The 20,333-nt window shown below is 29.4% G+C and overlaps 1 long non-coding RNA gene across 2 annotated transcripts in view; it reads left to right on the top strand.

Annotated features, from left to right (window-relative positions):
• The first annotated feature begins 2,117 nt into the window (after positions 1-2,117).
• Positions 2,118-20,333, top strand: part of LOC142318484 (uncharacterized) — a 61,075-nt gene continuing 42,859 nt past the window's right edge. Inside the window, exon 1 of one of the 2 annotated variants that reach the window (XR_012754949.1) lies at positions 2,118-2,492. This is a non-coding gene — a long non-coding RNA (uncharacterized LOC142318484). The remainder of the gene's footprint in view (positions 2,493-20,333) is intronic. The other variant, XR_012754946.1, reaches the window with a different exon arrangement.

The raw sequence follows: 20,333 nt of genomic DNA, 5'->3' as shown, positions 1-20,333 counted from the left end.
TGCTATTCGGCATTTTATATCGCTCCTGCTTCGTCCATCTTTAGTAATTTTACTTCCCAAATAACAAAATTCTTCTACCTCCATAATCTTTTCTCCTCCTATTTTCACATTCAGTGGTCCATCTTTGTTATTTCTACTACATTTCATTACTTTTATTTTGTTCTTGTTTATTTTCACGCGATAGTTCTTGCGTAGGACTTCATCTATGCCGTTAATTGTTTCTTCTAAATCCTTTTTATTCTCGGCTAGAATTACTATATCATCAGCAAATCGTAGCATCTTTATCTTTTCACCTTGTACTGTTACTCCGAATATAAATTGTTCTTTAACATCATTAACTGCTAGTTCCATGTAAAGATTAAAAAGTAACGGAGATAGAGAACATCCTTGTCGGACTCCCTTTCTTATTACGGCTTCTTTCTTATGTTCTTCAATTGCTACTGTTGCTGTTTGGTTCCTGTACATGTTAGCAATTGTTCTTCTATCTCTGTATTTGAACCCTAATTTTGTTAAAATGCTGAACATTTTATTCCAGTCTACGTTATCGAATGCCTTTTCTAGGTCTATAAACGCCAAGTATGTCGGTTTGTTTTTCTTTAATCTTCCTTCTACTATTAATCTGAGGCCTAAAATTGCTTCCCTTGTCCCTATACTTTTCCTGAAACCAAATTGGTCTTCTCCTAACACTTCCTCCACTCTCCTCTCAATTCTTCTGTATAGAATTCTAGTTAAGATTTTTGATGCATGACTAGTTAAACTAATTGTTCTGTATTCTTCACATTTATCTGCCCCTGATTTCTTTGGTATCATTACTATAACACTTTTTTTGAAGTCTGACTTCAATATAAGTCTTAGTTTAAATATATTGCTTTAATATATTAACCCATTATTTAAAAAAAAAAATACAATAATAAATACAATAAATTACTATTCAATAATAATAATATATATGAAAAAAAAATCAGAAGTTATTAGTGAAATAAAATTTTATGGGATTTTAAAAACGTGTATATCTAATAGATTTGGTGAAGTGTCTGATTATTTAATATTAATTGAAAATTATAATTTATAATCGTATATTTTTGGATTTTCTACTTTAATTTCTGTTTAATTTTATCTACATTAAAGTTAATTACAGACTGACTGAAAAATAGACCCTCATAAGAACAACATATACACTGAGACATGCATGCCCGATCTTTAATAAGGTGCAAAAAATTTGTATCTTTTAGTTCATTACTCTTCTGATATTGTCGCACAATATTCTTGCCAAGTCGGAGCTGATCGTCATTTCGTTTATCTGTTTTTTGTTGGCGATCGTTTAATCGCTCTTTGGTTTCATATAATTCGTTATATTATACTTAAAAATTTACGGGCGATGTACTGTATATAGATATTTTGAAATAAAATTAATAGAAAAATGAAGAACGGCAAAGTTAAGATCGTCCAAGGTGAAACGATAATCGACAGAAAAATATCATTATCGGCCATAATGATGTACCGCAACGAAAACTAACAGAAAATTTTGAAGAAATGAAGCTTCAGTACATCGGTAACAAACACGCGGATGAAAAATCGCTCGATCAGGAGAGAGAGTTAATAGATACTAGGTCGATAAGGGGAAAAGCACAGATCAGGAATATTCTAACATCAGGGTATGGAGTAGGGAAAATTAATAATCTCAGTTAGTTTTTAAAATTTCAAAATACGATTTTGAGTTCTAAAAATTCAAAAAATAAACGATATATGGGATGTATCTTATTTAGAAAAAGGAGGGCTAAGAGAGTAGGATAATCGACTGTATGAATAATATATAACTGATATTTTATGCGACTGGAATAGTATCGACAAAAATTAGAATAAGGAAAAACAAGTTTTTTTTGTCTTCAGTCATTTGACGGGTTTGATGCAGCTCTCCAAGATTCCCTATCTAGTCTAGTGCTAACAAAAAGTAATGGAAATATTTATGTTCATTTGAAATAATATCGATCGAGAAATAAATTGTGAAGATTTTATTATTTAATCTAGCGATACAAATAAGAATTGTAAATATGTTTCTTTAGATGTTAATGAAAATTTAATTAAACGGATATAACAGAGATGCAGTATTTTTTGTCAAGTGAGCCGCAAAAGGAAAAAATAAAAATTATTAGGTATGTGGTCAAGGTCGCAGACAGCAACGTCGCCAGCAGTTTTGTCGATTTCGCAATACCGGCTAGAATTTGTCAACAAATGTGAACTTACCAACGAATTACACACGCAAGACTATTATTAATAGTAATAATTGGTGGGGAAGACGATGTTACCAATCTATCGAACATTTCTGTTCGTGAGGCGAGTACATAAACATCGGTTGTGGAGTGTAAATCTTTTGTTATCGATAAATCATCGCGCTAAGCTCTTTACAAGATTTATTTTATAAAAATATTTTATTTAATTCTTACTTACGGTTCGCGGCTGTTTCTGGATTGCCGGAATATAATAAAAAAAAGGTAAAATTAGATTTTATTATTTTTGTATTTGCGAATGTAATGTGTATTCGTTGCAGACTGTAATATTTTCTGTTTAGTCTTCTGTTCTTGTAGCGTAAATGTTATTTACCGTATTGTTTTCCTTTATTATAGTTGACGCGTAAACTCTTCTTGCGATTCTGGTATATAATTATAAATTTAACAAACTTTAAATAGCGTTTATGCGATTTATTATGTTTTTCTTTTATCTTACGTAACCGCTACCCGATCAGACCATCAGGAAACGATAACGAAAAGACTTTAAGGAATAGGAACGTATCTCATCGACCCCAATAATAGTAAAATTTTATATAGAAATAACCCACTACTGTACGCAAGAAAGAGTTGCAGGAATCCAGATTTTTAGACGTTAGCGAATTAAATTTTTATAAGGCTCGTATTTATGTATTGTATTGTAATCAGCAGCTCCCGGGTATTTTTGGGTGAAGGAGGAGTTAGTATTTAGCATATGCAAGCGTATTCCTAGAATAGTAGTAATTCTAACAGATATTACGTTAAAGTCTAGGTTTTTTATTTTTATATAATTCTTGCACTAACTACATAGCAGTGACTGAGATGCGCAGAGCAGCATGGCGCATCACGTGTCCCCTCTGCACCAATAGCAACAGAGTAGGGAAGCGCAGCTGGCCTGGCAGCACACACACACACACACACTTAACGAGAAAGATGGCGTCATCGAAGTAGCTATACGTCATTTATTATAAACATTTAAATGGCTATTAAAAATTAATATTAAAATTAAAAACCGTAAAATTCTACAATAAATCACAGAATCGTCCTAAAATTGATCAAATCACTTGAAAATGTTCACAGAAATATACTCTATGTCCTAATACTAATCGAGTAAATATTTAATTAATAAATATTTAATAAAAAACAGAAAACCGAGGGACGCGAAAACACGTGGTTTTAATACGGCCCTCTTACCTAAAATATATCCTTCTTTACACGTGAAAAAGATATTGTTTTAAACGGTTAATTACTTAAGAGTTAAAAACTACATGAAGTTAATAAACGAACCCGTAATTTAAATGTAAATCGGAAAAACAAATAAAATAAATTCGCGTGATGTACACATTATTAAACATATAATCAACTTTTTAATATAACCCTTAACTGGGCCCGCAAAGGGATCTTATCCACGAGTGCGTGGGGTCGCTTTCTTTCATTAATTAAAATTTTATTGGGGCTATAACTCTGGAACCGATGAAAACAAGTACCGCTTACGATATATCGTAGAAAACCTCTCGATCAGAGCTTATTACTGCAGTTAAGAAAAAGTCCAAAATCCAATTTTTTTAAATATTGGCTTTTTTTTGGATGCTTTTGGTTCATCCGATTGTAATCAAAAGGGGAGGTGCACAACTAGATGTTTTACAACAGTTTTAAATCCAAAATTCCAACATTCTACGGCTAATCGTTTTTGAGCTACGCGAGGTAATTACGTACGCACATACATATCTACAGACGTCACGCAAAAACAAGTGAAAATGGATATTTCCGTTGAAATCTGAAAACCGAAATTATTCGCCATTACAATACTTCCTTTTACGTAAAAATAAAAGTTGTAAATTATAAGTAAAAAATAACTAAAACACTTTAAGGAATATATCTTATCGATCCTAATAACGGTAAAATTATATAAATAAATAACCCACAGTATGCGATAAAAGTCGCGGGCATCCAAAATTATATAATGAACTAAGTTTTGATTAGTCTCGACGCACAGAATTTTATATAAGTTTAAAAACATTAGATTTAGATAAAATTAATTTGTCACCTGTTAAAAAGAAAAAAAAAATTATTACTAGTGAAATATCTATTAGAATTTTGTTATCGCTTGTAATTTTAGTAATCGTTAATTGTGTAATGTAATGTAGAATATTTAAATAAAGATCACTCGCTACCAGAAGAACGTTTATTATTATTTAAAAAAAATGTATTTTCAACGGAAAATGTTAACACACTTAAAAAGCGCGTAACATTTTTTAATAATAAATAATAGAATCCGTATTTATAATTTTTCAGATTTTTCTTTCAGCGGTAAATCTATTGGTTCTCTGATGTGTGTAATTTTCACGGGAATAAATAACAACAGACTTCGATTTTTCAAAAGGGGTGAAGGAAGGTAAAAAAAAAAAAAATTGCCCCTGCCTCCGGTTAATTTACTAAAAAAACATAAATAAAAATAAAAAATTTAACGAGATACGATGTACTGCCACCTCCAAGATTAAAAGAACCGAGCCAGGTTGAAACATAAAGTTCGATTGTTTTATAAATATTTCCGTTTGATATGCAGATTTCTTTAATTTCTAAGGCGCTATAAACATTTTATAAAAACTCGGAATTCGCAAGCAAAGAAATCTACTTTTTTGCACCGCTCAAATTTATTCGTTATTACGGGCAATTTTTCTTGAAATAGATAAAAACAAATTACGCCTTCCAAAAATTTACTAAGCATTTTTCAAAAAATAACATTTCAACGGATATAAAATTTATTTTATTACGCAAAAATAACAAAAAAACTTAAAATATGAATCCGATTTACCTATCTTAAAATAATAATCGCAATCTTGACGGGTAATTTACAAATAATATCTAATTTTTCATCTAAACTATTACTTACAACCAGCTCGAACAATATTTATCGTTAAAATTACGGCTTGTAAACATTACAATTACTTTCTATTTTAACTTTAACTTCATTGTAATTACGGCAGCTATCCTATTAATTTTGTCCGTAATTCAAACCTAATTTTTTTCTTCCGAATTTAGAAATAATTGCAAATAAAATTACTCTTTACTCGCAGACGATAATAAACCGATGAAAACGTTACTAATATGACACGATGGTGGATAAATTGAGAAAATGAAGACGGAAATGATCATAATTTTATAAGGAATACGTTTCCGTTCGTAATTTCAAAGAAAAATCTGTTGTTTAACTGAAATCCATCCAAATCGTTTTCGGTAAACGGACCGGGTGTTGCGTGCTGAACGGATTTTGATGTCGGTTTTGCTTGCATTGTTTTATAAAGGTGTGATATTTGTTTGATACGTTTACGACCGTCGCCTATCAGTTTTACGTACCTGTAGTTTACAGAAATAAAAACGCCACTAACTCAAAGATGGAAATCTTCTTTTAATTTACGGTTATTATCAAAACGATATCCACCTTTCCTTTTCCTGATTGGAATGAGTTAATCGATCTATGGATGTATTATGGATTTATTCTACCGAATGTTTTTTAAATCCCGTTAAAAAACGTAATAAATCTTTTAAAATGTTTAAAATTTCTACATCCGTTTATTGAATATAACGGAATAAGTAACGAAACGTTAATTATGTTTTAAGCACGATCTGAAGCAGAGTTCCAAAAATTTTAAGAAACTACGTTAACTGAATAAATTATCGTAAAATACGGTAAAAAATAAGAAATTATGTATTACTCGTATTTTAAAAGTTATGCATATAATTTCTTAAAAATATTGTTGCCTTTCTAGTATTATTATGGGGATTAAAAATTCCACAGTAGGAATAAATGTAGATTTTTAACGTGGATAACCTATATATATATATATATATATATATATATATATGTCTGATACGAGATAGTAATAGCGTATATAAGTAATTTAAGTGTTTATTGTGGCGATTTTGAAACCGGGATAAAGTTGTACATATTTATTATGCAGCATTTGTATGCTTATTATATTTAACAAATGTAAAAAAATATTGTGTTCTTGTGAAATAGTTTTCTCATTTTCGAGGTTTATTTATTAAACCGCTCGCTAATTTACGTAATTTATATTGGATTTTACTATAAGTTTCATTAATTTTTTATACTGTATTCACTTCTCTGTACAGCGTTTAAAAACAGCTGTCAAAAATGGGAAAATAGAATACGGGTAGAGTTGAAATTTAATAAAAATAAAATGTTGATACCAGTATTTTTAATAATATTCATTTTTTTTTCTCTTTCCGTAGGGGGAGGAAAAAGCTCTGCCAGCCGCCGTCAGGCCAGCACTAATGGCAGTGCGGGGTTCTCCCCCGCTAAAAAAACCTGCCCCCCTATCGTGCAGGGTCCGGATCTAAGCCATATGATATGTACAGTCCCTGCATGATCACACAGGCACTCTACTATCCGAATCCGTATGACCGGAAGGAGTACCCAGGGGGCGATCGAGGAGCGACGACTCCCGAAAACATCTATGTCCAGACAGGAGCCGGGTAAATTCGTAACCTGTGTTACCGTGCTTTCGCTCCGCCCAGTTCCTGACGTCGCTTAATAATATTCATTGTATGTACTGTTTAGATACGGCGTAAACAGTTTAACAAATATGTAAAGTTAGAATTATAAGTAAATATGAAAAATTAGTAATTTCAGCGATTAACATTTCTCGACCGATAACGCAAAAGTATATTTCGTCGAAATAAAGTTCAAATATAATTTAGGCAACAGGTCCTTTCGCCAACCGCGCGAGAAACCGAAAAAAGGATATTTTTATCCCTTTATAAGGGATTGAATAATACCGGAAAATATGTTCGCTAGGAAACATTTCTGCCGTTTGAATAAAATTTTGAGATACGGGATCCTTAAGGTCCACATCACCTTGCCTCCTTTGTCACCTATCGTGACAAATTAATCGCCGTCACGTACAAAAAATCATCGTGCCGATTTCATCCAAATCGGTCCATCCGATCGAGAGATACCCGGTTTCTGGAATTCTTCATCGCTGAAATCGTGTCGTTTGGTTAGAAACAAGACACGAACGGTAGCGGTTCGTAGCTAGCATTAACGAGGTTGATTTTCTTAGCCTTTTCAAGGCTGCGGTTAAAGTTTTCTGTAAAATAAAAGAACCGAAAATAAGAATGAATCGATAGCAGAAAGCAGGATAATAATCTAATTCTACATTTTATTATATTCAAGAATACGGCACACCGTTTCTAAGTACATTACGCTTAAAGGCGTATTCGGTTTAATCGAATAAATAATAAAATGTCAACAGGTAATATTTTTTAGTAATATTAGGCGATAAAATGTCCGCTTAAAAACACTATACTCCAACGGCGGTTTATTTCAATTTCTATGTACGCAGAAACAAATACGTGATTAGTTTTTACTAATTATCTTCTCTTTTGCCCTTCTGATTTGGCGATCAAAGAGCCCTTGCTTTCCGCCGTCTTCTGATCGCTACTGAAAAGACAAATAAACACTTTAGAATTCCTTCCGCGGATGATCGAATTAGAGAAGCGAACGAAAAAGGAAGTTTCCGTAAACACGTGGCGTAAAAAAAACTATCTTCCGCCGACACGCCAGGATGGGCTCTGCGGGAACGACAGTGCTTTCTCTTCCTGTCAGTTTCCTATGTGCGCATGCGCACAACAGCTAAACACCACGCCGCTGGAACTGTGAAGCGCACAATTCCGTACAAAGATTTTCGTATCTTTTTCATAAACTGGGGGATGGCTACTGACATTAAGCTTAAGGATTATTATATATTGTACAAGTATAAAGAAAGAATTTAAGAAAAAAGGACTCGTTATATCTAAATTTTATCGATAATATTAAGCGAAAACAGGTGGTGCTGGAGTCCACAGTGCCTATACGCGAGCCGCTGCTGGTCATAAAACACAAAGAATTTCAAAAATCCAGACACGCAAAATATGAGCCGTATTATTAAGTTTTTATATTTAAAAAAAAGTCAAGGAAATTATATTCATTATTTATGAATATTTTCTTAAAAAATAAATCGCAATAGACGTAAGATTTAAATCGTAATGCGTTTCTGAAATACGATAATCAGAAGGACAAGGATTTTTTTGTCTTGAAATATCAATTCCCGGGCGTTTAACTTTAATATGACGAGATAGATAACTAGTCGTCGCACCAGCATAAGGTATTGATATACGGCAAAGATTACACAAGGCTTTTCCAGGGCTTGCTTCAGAAATGCAAGTCCAGATGCGACTTCTTTTTCTGCAGCTAACATTTATAACTTTAAAAACAAATTATTCTTTTATAAAAATACTTATATTATATCTACTTATGTACGATTTAAAAAAATAGAATACCGATAAATCATTTAGGAAAATTCGGCTTCTGAATATATAAACTGAAAAAAATATATATATATTTTAGTTTTAGTACGTCGATGACAAAACCGTTTAAACTACCTTTTGTTTCCATTTTAAACTATAAAGCCTTTTTTTCTTAATATTAGTACTTCATTAAAAATAATACTTCATTTTCGGATCAAGTTACGAGAATACATCCGATAAATAGATATATAAACACATAAAAACAAGTTGTAATCTTAAACGTATTTCCATCTGTCCTTAAATAAGAAAAATAAATTTGTTGAAATTTTTTCTCTCAGGATGTAAGCTTTTTAATACACAAACAAAGAAAAAATCTTTATCTTTTACTAAATATATTGTAATGTAAATCGAAACTAATAATTTTTATTTTCCAAAGCTGTACGTAGAACAATCCAAAAAATCAGTTTAAATATCTCTTTTAACCGTTATCTTTTATTTATTTAACTTATAGCTTTTTTAAAGCAGAATAAATAGCAAGCTCGTTAAAAGAGCTTAATTTCACAAGGGTTATTATTAAATTGATACGACGTAAAGTAGCAGCAAACGAAAAATCTGTCACAATAGAATGAAGTTAAGTCAGACTATTCTCATGAGATATTTATTAAGGGGCTGATTGAGGCCGCTGAAGGAAAAATATTTAACGATTATAATAGACTACGTATAATATAATCTCTTCTTTTTCTTTTTTACAATCTTTTATAATCTTTGCTGATGATATAATTAACGGTAACTCCGGTAAAGATTCGTCGATACTAATTATAATACCGTTACGTGTAACAAATTTCAAACTTAATTGACCCACCGGGTTGGTCTAGTGGTGAACGCGTCTTCCCAAATCAGCTGATTTGGAAATCGAGAGTTCCAGCGTTCAGTTATTTTTACACGGATTTGAATACTAGATCGTGGATACCGGTGTTCTTTGGTGGTGGTTGGGTTTCAATTAACCACACATCTCAGGTATAGTCGAACTGAGAATGTACAAGACTAACACTTCATTTACACTCATACATATCATCCTCATTCATCCTCTGAAGTATTATCTAAACGGTAGTTACCGGAGGCTAAACAGGAAAAAGAAAGGATTCAAACTTAATTAAACGGTCGGTAAGCGAAGTGATATTCGGGGCGATAGAATGATAAAGATACATACTCGTGGAAAAATTTGCTAAATTTGTATATCTTAAGTGCAACAACATATGTTTTAATAAACCGGGAATCTTCGGCTGAAATTAAGATTTGAACCGAATTTCCTAAGGATGAAAACACTTATGCGGTCATTATCTTGAACCGTTACCGTCGAATGCGAACGGTTCGTCTTCTTGGTTTACAGTGCTGTTATGTCACAGAGATACGGACGGTCAAAACGCTTAAATATTGAACAATTTTAAATGTAGGTCGGCAAACGATTATGATATGATATTTGCAAAATTTTACATCTCATATTACACGACAAAATCTTTGATAAATATGGTCTTGAATAATTTTTCTGACTTAAAAATTCGAGAAAATTTTCGTCTTGTTTAGAGGTTTTATTCTAGAGGCGGTATCGATGACAGCCATTGTATGATTTTTAATTATCATAAGAAAAAAGTAATTTAAAAGAAATAATGTGTATAAATGCACTCCATTTAGAAATACGTTTAAAACGATATGTTTAATGATGGATAAACGTAATAAAATATTTTTTTATAGTAAGAAATGTTTTAATAAATAAAAAAATGGTTCAATCGACAATTATAAATATGATAAATAATAAAAATGTATCGGTCAAACGCTGACGGAGGACTACTTTGCAAAGAGTAATTTTAGAGATAATTATTTTTTCGTTTAATTTTTTTTTTAGTAGCTGGACGCATGAAGTAAAAGATTGTGTGACGGTGTGAGGGGGTAGGAAAAAACCCAGATGGCTTCCTTCGCTCTGATTGGCTACCGTAGGACAGTACTATATCACGTGATGGTTCGATTCAAATACAACCGTACACTTGTAACGGTCAATATTGCTATACGAGTTACAATGTTAATAAACCTATTTCTTATATACACATCCGGTATATTTAAATTAATTTAAGATTAGTCGATTATTTTATATCGATTACATTTTATAAAAATAATAATTAATCTCCTTTAATTTTAATAAATATATTAAAATATTACGATAGTTTATCGATTTTGTAAGGTAAAATTTTAATATTAAATAATAACAGATCAAATTTTTCCGATTTTATTTACAATACGACCTCGTACTATCCTACACGTATATTTTAAGGAATATGAGGTAAATGAAATTAACGATTTAAAAAAAAAACCAAATTCTTGCCTAGAATCAAACACGGGACCAGCAGATTTAGAAGGTAAGAACTATGTCGACTGATCGGCCGGTTTTTAATACGACAGAATGTTTAATTTATAAAACGAAATAAAACATTAAAGAATAAAACAAAGTAATCGGTAAAACTTGTAATTAACTCGATTAAATTTAAGGTTCTAATAAATAAAACTGTCGGCCAGATACATACAACAACGTTGCGTTAGACTCTAAAAACAACCTACATACCTACATTTATGTAATCCTTTTATGTTTATAAGTACAGAAAACATAATGTTATTTAATACATCAACTAAACAGTTTGCCGACCGACCTCGTAGGTAGGATCTAAGGATCTAATGTGTGGACGCGCGCAAATTGTGAGGGTCGACAGTTCATTTAATTCCTTACCAAAAATGCACTGCAGCAATAATATAGTTGTCGGACCTCCAGTATAATCATGCCTCATCATAGTTCTGTTAAATATTATAAGGAATAAATATAGCCGAATCAAACTTAATTTTAATCTGACGTATTTTTTATGTACCGTGTACCGATTGTTTGAAATTATTTCGTAAAATAAAAAAATTACATTACTTACTGTGACAGGAGAGCGATCCCATCTATATATTTTTAAACGTTAATAATTCAAATGGAAGTGAATATATCTTTAAAGAAATGTTATTCTATTTATTAGAAAGAATATAACTGATTTAAGATAGAAAAGAAACATTAAAGTAAAGAATTAGTATAATAATTTTATGTGTCTTTCATTAAATATTATTGAAATATTTTACATTTCCAAGCACACAACGTAGAAGGGATAAAATATTAAAAGCTAATAATTTTTCTTAATTTACTGTTATTTATTATATTTAATGGAAGAAATAGAACTACGTTGACAAACAAAACTCGATTGTTTGTCGACGTAGTTTTACGAGGTGTCATTTTATTCAAAATAAAATTCTTAATAAATTTTGTAATTGGTAAAAATTTTATCAAATAAACAATCACAAAGATATTGAAGAATAAAAAATTAAGATGACTCCATTTTGAAATCTTTGAAGTTGATGTTTTCAATTTTTTTTATTTTGTAGAATAAAAAATTAAATTTTCCAAATTTAATTAATAACCCGTTTCTGAGAAATAATTTTTTTGTTGAAAATCACAAAATTGCGTCCAGAAGGAAAACAAAGCAAAGCAGGACTTATGTTGATATGAACGTTTTTACTCATTTTGGTGTCCTGAATCGGTTTCTGGAGTTCGGCGAATACGTCCCGCAACACTCTGTACGTATGTTCTAATTATAAATATATTAAAATTATACATCAAACTGTATGTTTGATGTTTACAATCGCTGATAAAAAATGAACTCTAATCTGTGCTCATCACTGAAATATGAATTTTTGTATTCCACTGAATATTTTACATTCAATTTATTCCGACGTAAATAAATTTTTGAAATAAAATACATTTAACTAATCGGTCAATCGATCTTAAAATTAAAAATAAAAGGATCGGATAAAATAATTAATAATGAATCTTAATTCTAATATATATTTAAATTAAACGTAATGTTTATAAAATATAATTTGAAGATAAAAATTATTTTTAAAAACGATATAACAAATAAATCGCTAGCAGAATCATTTACACAGAAGTGTATTTAAATGTAATCCATAAATAGATTTTTTTATGACACATTAGGAAAACATAATCACATAGTTTGTAGTAAAATATCGAGAATATATTTTAAATTAACGGCAAAAAATTTAAATACTTTACTGTTGAAAAATATACGTTAACAGCAAAAAAAAAAATAATTAACCTCAATCTATACATATATTGACGGAGTGCTTTTCGTTTGTTCCCGATAACCGCAAAAACTACTGAATCAGTCAATACGAAATTTTACCTGTAACTTTCTTATGACACCTGGAAATTTAACCGCAGTTTAAATCTCATCAATCTCACTGCTATGTAAATCATTAAATAAATACCTTATAGATAAAAATCTATAACTTCCTTTACCAAGATTTAATGTCGTCTATGTTAATATCGACTTCAAACAGTAATTATTTGATTTACTAAATTTAATTCGTCGTCTATAAAATATCAGTTTGTATTAGCGCCATAATATACGTAAAAATAAATTAATTTGATAATAAAATTATAGGAAATACCGACAGTTTACAAATTTACGGCTGTACAGAGTAACATTCTGTATATTTTTAGTTCCCGAACTAAGAATTTACATCATCAGGGTAAGCCATTCTCGTAATCGGCATAGATTCGACATTCGATTCGGTAGTAATATTTTCATATGCCAAATTATGCATATAACGCGGACGAGGGATCCTAGTGATAAAATAAAATTTGACGATGAATTAAGGAAACAATATTACTTACAAAATGTCCTGATGCAGCAGAGACGTCAGTGAAAATAGTAACGTCGAAGAATAAAAAATAAATTTTAGTCGAGAAATGCGAGTAAAAAATACGGGATGTGTCATTTTTTTACTGATAAGAGAAGTACTTTCCTTCAGTTGTAGATTTAACAATAAGTAAAATAAGATTGCTGCAACTACTTACAAAACCCGACCGACTAAATCTATACCACATGTAAAGCGACTGAAATAATATTAGATTTCAGATATATATTTGAGTCAAGCCAATATTTTCCTTTTATATATATCTCAGTTCAGTTAAAAATTACGCTAATTTTAAAGTTATTTTAGCTGTAGATCAGCGGAAACGGAATTCAGTAACTTTTCTAGGTATCTAATTTATGAGTTTACTTAATTTTCCTTTACGGAAAGGATCCAAAACTTTCTTCAAAACTTAACGAAGAATTTACTATTCTGTTTAAAAATGAATAAGATGAAACGGGAAATTCGTTACAAAGAAAAACCTAGATTGTCACTGCCAAATTCAGTTCTCTTATCAAAATGATATTTTATTTAAATTTTATAATAAAATAATATACTGTTAACTCATAAGAAAAAACAGTTATACAAATGAAATTCTATTAAAAAAAAACAAACAAAAAAAAAAAAAAAACAGTACACGCGCGCTAGTAGATATAAAATGTTTAAAGCGTGAAAAATCAGTAATAAAACATAGGTTAAATGCATCATTAAATATTTTATTAGTTATCTGTTTGAGAATAGCTTTGTAATTACGTAAATCTTCAAAGAATCAGTCTTCTATCTCGCCTTAGAAGATCCCCCTTATCAGGAATCGATCCCAGGACTTTTAGTAAAAATGTTAAAAACTAAACCGTTCATCTAACGTGTACTTTTTAACGACAGTCAATGAAAGAAAACAGTAACGTATACACTTTTATAACATCAACAGGATATTAATAACTGCTACACAAAGCTTAGACAATATTAAAACGGTGTCCTCAGTCGAGATTTTGGTTACAAATATAATAGTGAATAATTATTAATAACGTTTGTTTTACATAGACCAAAATATTGTAATTTAAACTCATTTCAACTACATCTTATGTTACCTTAAGTCAGGGTTGAAACTATTCAAATTTTGTAAATTTTGACTACAGACTCATTAAACCTTGAATATTATTTATATTATTATCTTTTATTTAAGAAAATAAACAAGTAGCATATGTTCAGAGCCGGGCGCTAGTTTCTACTTATCGTTAAAAAAATTGAATACAACTAATATAGACGACAATATTTAGAGATATATTTTTCACTTCGATATTTCATTAGTTTATTAAAATCATACATAGTCTGATAATTTGGTACAATAAAATTCAGTCTAACTATAGTACTGCAACTATCAATTTTATTATACAAATAACCTTTTCGCTGTCTTCTAATTAAGACAAATTGGAAAATTAGTGCGAAAAGTACGGTCATTTTAACTTCATAGCAGAGTTAATTTCTCGAATTTTCGTTATTGTATATCGCTAAAATTTTATTAATACGCTGTTTTAACTAAATTTTATTTAAGGATTCTATTTCATTTCTTTTTAATGAAATAGGTTTTTCCACAAAAGTAAATCAAATTTTAACTGCAATTTTTTTTTTCTTTAAATAAACTAACAAGAGTAGAATTTTCTGAATTACAAACAATTAAATTAATAAACAATACGGTTTTGTTTTTTTTTTAGTTGCCGACCTAAATTTTAAGATTAGAAATATATAATTAAATAGTTCCCAGAATATGAATAAATAAAAAAAATTGTTAACCGATTAAAATTATGACTAATTAACGAAATTTCGTAGTATAATTTAAAAATATGATGTTTACTTAAGGTTAAAACACAAATTAAAATATGAATTCAAATATGAAAAACATAACGGCTGGGGATGAAAATTTACTTGATTTTTCACACGACGTATTAACGTCTCCTCTTTCTCGTCGAACTTTCGAAGGGATGACATCGTCATTGTAGATATTACGTAAAAATTACTAGGAATTAAGATAAAATTCTTCGCTTTTAAAAACAATACACAATTTTTAAAAGTATTTTCAATCAGTTGTTCAGTTTTAGTGTAAGACAGACGAGTCTAGTGATTTCTAGTGAAAATTTATCTTATACCGAATATCACTAGGAATTATATTGTAGACTATATTATCTATATATTATATTGTTTATTATTATCTTAGTACTGTCTCAAGAAGGAATATTTTTATTCGGTGTCGTTTTTAAATAAGCGACATAACCATCTATTGAGCGTTGCTACGGACCGTCTACAAGCTGTTATTCCTAGCAACAGCGAATCATCGCATGTAAACAATAACCTACTATCTCGTGTAAACCCTAATCTACAAGGTAATAGAATACGCGGCTTCTAAAGTGTTCTGATAGGGACCCCTCAATAACCGCGGTGTAATTTAATTAGAAACGATATTATCGATAACACGAGTGACTTTTCAGGAGCAGAGAGTGAAAGCGATATTACGGATTTTAGTGCAAACCCTTCCTGACAAGCAATACTAATATTGCGCATGCAAAACGAAAATGTTAGTCGGCAGAAGGATGAAATTCCAGCGGCAAAAAAAAAACGCCAACGTACAAATTATACTGAACCTAATATTCGCGTACAATCGACTAATATCGCGTATCTACTTTTGCTGTTCACATCAAATAAATTTAGTCTTCTTGAAAACACTGCTGACAACATAGGTAGACGTGCAGAATTATTAAAACCTGAACCTATTTTTGTAACAGGCGTTAATGCGATGACCGAACTGAAAAATTGTCTTTCACAATTATTTCCTAATTGTAATGTTATTAAATATAAACTGACAACAATGAAATCTGGCCACACGGTAAAAGTTCTGCCGGTTGATATTGAAATATGTAATATTATAACGTGAAAACATTATGTAATTTTACATATAAACTTGAAACATGAAATAGTATATAGAGTGGTCATGCGAGGCGTGCATCACTCGGAAGATAAATCGGTAATCATTGATGAATTGACGAAGTTAGGCCACGAGGTTAAAGACGTTAAAGAACCCGACCGCCAAAGAACACCGGTATCCGCGATCTAGTATTCAAATCTGTATAAAAATAAATACCTTTAGTAGGACTTAAACGCTGGTACTCCCGACTTCTAAATCAGCTGATTTGGAAAGACGCGTTCACCACTAGACTAACCCGGTCGATTACCTGGTCAGATTACAAAATGCAAATCTGTTTTTAAAATGTAATCTGATGGTAAAAAAGCATACATACTTTAACTCGATTGAATTTTTATTTTATTTTTTTACTCTAATCTGTTGTTGTATTATAATTTACATTATTACTTCTTTTTTCGTAATTTATTGTAACTCAAATTTTTCATTAGCACGATACGGGTACAATAGTTAAAATCAGTGTTTGTTAATTAATTCTTATAGGATGTTAGTATATTTTTTCCTAATCTATAATTGAATATTTTTTATTAAAATAGGAATGCAAGATGCATTTTTATTGCTAAATCTAACCTTTATTTAAAATAAAGTTAATTAACTTTTTTATTTTACTTTATTTTCTACCGTAATAAAACACTTGTTTTGAAAATAGTGCATTACACACGGGTTCGTTCTTACTGAACTGTGAATTTAAGAGAAAAAATAAATAAAAATTGCAGTTAAACGTTAAATTTACTCCATATATAAACATAAACGATTTTTAAAATCGTTATATTCATTTTAACTGTGTAAAATCCATTTTGACCAAAACACAAAAACATTTCATAAATTTAATCGTAATAAAAAAAATATAAAAATATTCAAAGTCGATAAATTAAAAACTTTAGTTAAAAAAATTTAGCGACGTAATTCAGATTCTTTTGTTACTTTATTTTAAATATATAAACTGATTTCAACGATTATAAACGCTTTTTCAAATAAAACAAAAACAAATATTAATTTTAAAATAAATGATTTATCGTTAACGATGACCAGTTCTTTTTATTCTCTCTCTTGCCGACACGAACAGTGGTCAGTACAACAAGCCTTTCTGTTACATAGTTTTTTACATATTTGTCCTTGAATCGGTTACATACAATAGCGTTTGCGTCTTTGTTTTAACTACTGTCAGTTTTAACTGATTTTTTTTTTTTAGCACAAGCGGCAGTGTAATTATAAAAAGAATTTTAGACTACATATATCTTACAGTTCTATACTTGTTCATCAATAATTTTATGTACATACAAAACTCTTGACCGAACAAATACAAAAAAAATTTCAATAAAAAATCCTTTTTTCAGCTTAACTAGGGAATATAGAATAAGAAATGAATTAGTTTCCTGTCTTCACAAAAGACGAATATATATTTTAAATATCGATATACCGATTCAAAATGTTCATTACGATCGCTAAATGGATTGTCTAATTAATAAACATCATTACTTTTATAGAAAATATTATCTTTTTTATAATCTTTATAAAACAAATATTTTAGAAAAAATTCATTTGTACTGTAAGTCGTTACACCTATTAAAAAATCCCGAAAACTGCTTTTTTCGATATGTATCTGAAGGAGTATTTGGAAGCCTCAATCTCGTTTAACATTGTCGGAAATGGGGAAAATTTGCAAGGAATGTTCAAATAGTATACATTTCATTTACAAAATTGTGTGTGTAACATAACATATTATGTTTAAAGAAAATTATAATACTATTTAGTAAGCTAATATCCACTACATGTAAAGAAAATTTCTTAGTCCTTATAAGTTGGCCGAGTGATATGACCTTATAGCATCTCAGAGCCCAACGGTTATTTGTAAGTACCAGGCTTAAATTTCAGCTAATTTGTTAAAATTCTTAATATAAGTCATATCCCTGCTTAAATTAGGTCCATCTAAAGAGATATTCATCAGTAAAATTAAAAAAAAAGTTATTTCATATCACGGTCAGCTAATGGTTAATATACAATTTATATTGCTTAACAAACCAATTTGTTATTTTGTAAAAAAAATAAATAAATAAAAATAGTATTTTTATATAGTATATTATAAAATGAAACACAGTTAAATGTTTTGTACTATGTTAAAATAGCTCATTACTATGTAAGAACGAAGTATAACTTAAAATCTGAACAAACAGAATAAATTTCATACATTACTTTTTGATAGTATCAATAAAAAAAAATTTCATATGAATAACAAAGGCAATTTATCTTTCTAAAATAGATAGCTAATTTATTAATCACCAAATGTAGACACAGGCAAAAGGTTTTGTTATTAACGTAAATCTAAACAAAAAAACAGAACTTCAAGAGACTATTGATACCCGAAATAATTAAGTAAAGCACATTTAAATAGAAATAATACGTAAATAAAACGTTTAGTCTACAAAAGATTCAATAACCCCTTATCTAGTGTATCGGTACTTACTTGAAATCAAATTATTTTAGTTACATATTTTTATAAAGTAATTTGTACTTAATTTTAATTAAAATAACAAGAATAAAAATATATGTGGCTAACCTAAAAATAATGATTTTGGCAAATTATGAAACGTTAGTTCATTAAATTCCCATAATTTCTGCCGAAAGTTGTTAACCAGTAATCACATTATTTGTGTACTATTTTTCTTATTACAAATACTATTATTTGAAAGAACTTACCTAGTTTACACGTAGAATTATTTTCTAAACGGTTTTCTAGATTCACGTAAAATACATCTAATATACTGAATACGATAAATACAAATAATCAAATAAACAAAATTTGATACGATTTTTAAAACAATGCTTAAAGAAAAAAACATTACTTACTGTATGACAACGTTATTCGTTAATAACACTTTTAATAGATTAATAAATTATCAGAAAGAAAATGTAAGCTAATATTATTGTTATGTAAGATTTGTTTATTTTTTCTACATCGTTGAATATAATGGATACAGCTAATAATATTATAAACAAATAAATTTTTCATCAACGTAACACACATTTTGACATACGCAGTTGTTTGATGAATTTCGACACAAACCAGATTCTCTCTGTACTCTCCCCCCTCTCTCAGTCACCAATACGTACAAACTTATACAGTTGTAATATTTTTACTACTGTTTTTAAAAAGAAGCCATCTTTTTTTTATACTGTTAGGTTTTTTTTTACTATTAAGTTCTTATTAATCTGCATTAATTAATTTTAATTTTCGAATTAATAGTTTTTTAAAAATATATTTTTATTATCTAGTAAAATTTGATACAGCAAAGGTTTTGTTATAACAGATTTTGACTGAGAAAAAAATTATATTTATATAGAAAAGTATATTTCAGTATTTGTATATAATTAAAATTGAAAATTATGCGCGCGTGTGTGAGTATACAAATAAATAATTTAATATATTATTTATTAAGAGATAATAATATTTACTGAAACTGAAAATTACTTAAAAATTATTTAAGACACCCGTTTGCGTCGGTTAATATACGGAGAATCTTAATATTAATCTTTGGAGCTTGTATAACAAATAGATCTAACATTAGTTATTGACACAGGTACGATGTTGTCATTTAACCTGACTTTTACTCCCCCCTTGGCCCTTGGCCCGCTAAGTTTGGCATCAGGTAACGTTGTGTTTTCTACTTATAACACATTTGCATAGAATAAACCTTCCAAGCTATGAATACTGCCGGTAAGGGAGATGAAAAAAAAAAATTTTAATTTTTACGGTAAATTTTATTTATTTATTTTTTTTTAATTTTATTAATGAATCAGTATATTATAATTTTACTATTATTTATATAAAAAAAAAAAAAAAAAAAAAAAATTTCTAAAATATTTGAAATCGATGTTATATTCTCCATTATATTCTCAAGCGGTGACAAATCTGAGAGAAAAGTAATTATTAAAATGCTGAAAAAAATCGCGTTTAACGAAGACTCAGATTTGAACTTATTAAAAAAAATTTACAT

The sequence above is a fragment of the Lycorma delicatula genome, chromosome 1 (genome assembly GCF_047948215.1).
Source record: "Lycorma delicatula isolate Av1 chromosome 1, ASM4794821v1, whole genome shotgun sequence".
Classification (NCBI taxonomy): domain Eukaryota; kingdom Metazoa; phylum Arthropoda; class Insecta; order Hemiptera; family Fulgoridae; genus Lycorma; species Lycorma delicatula.
Note: the sequence above shows the minus strand (reverse complement) of the source record. Positions and strands in the feature narration are given on the sequence as shown.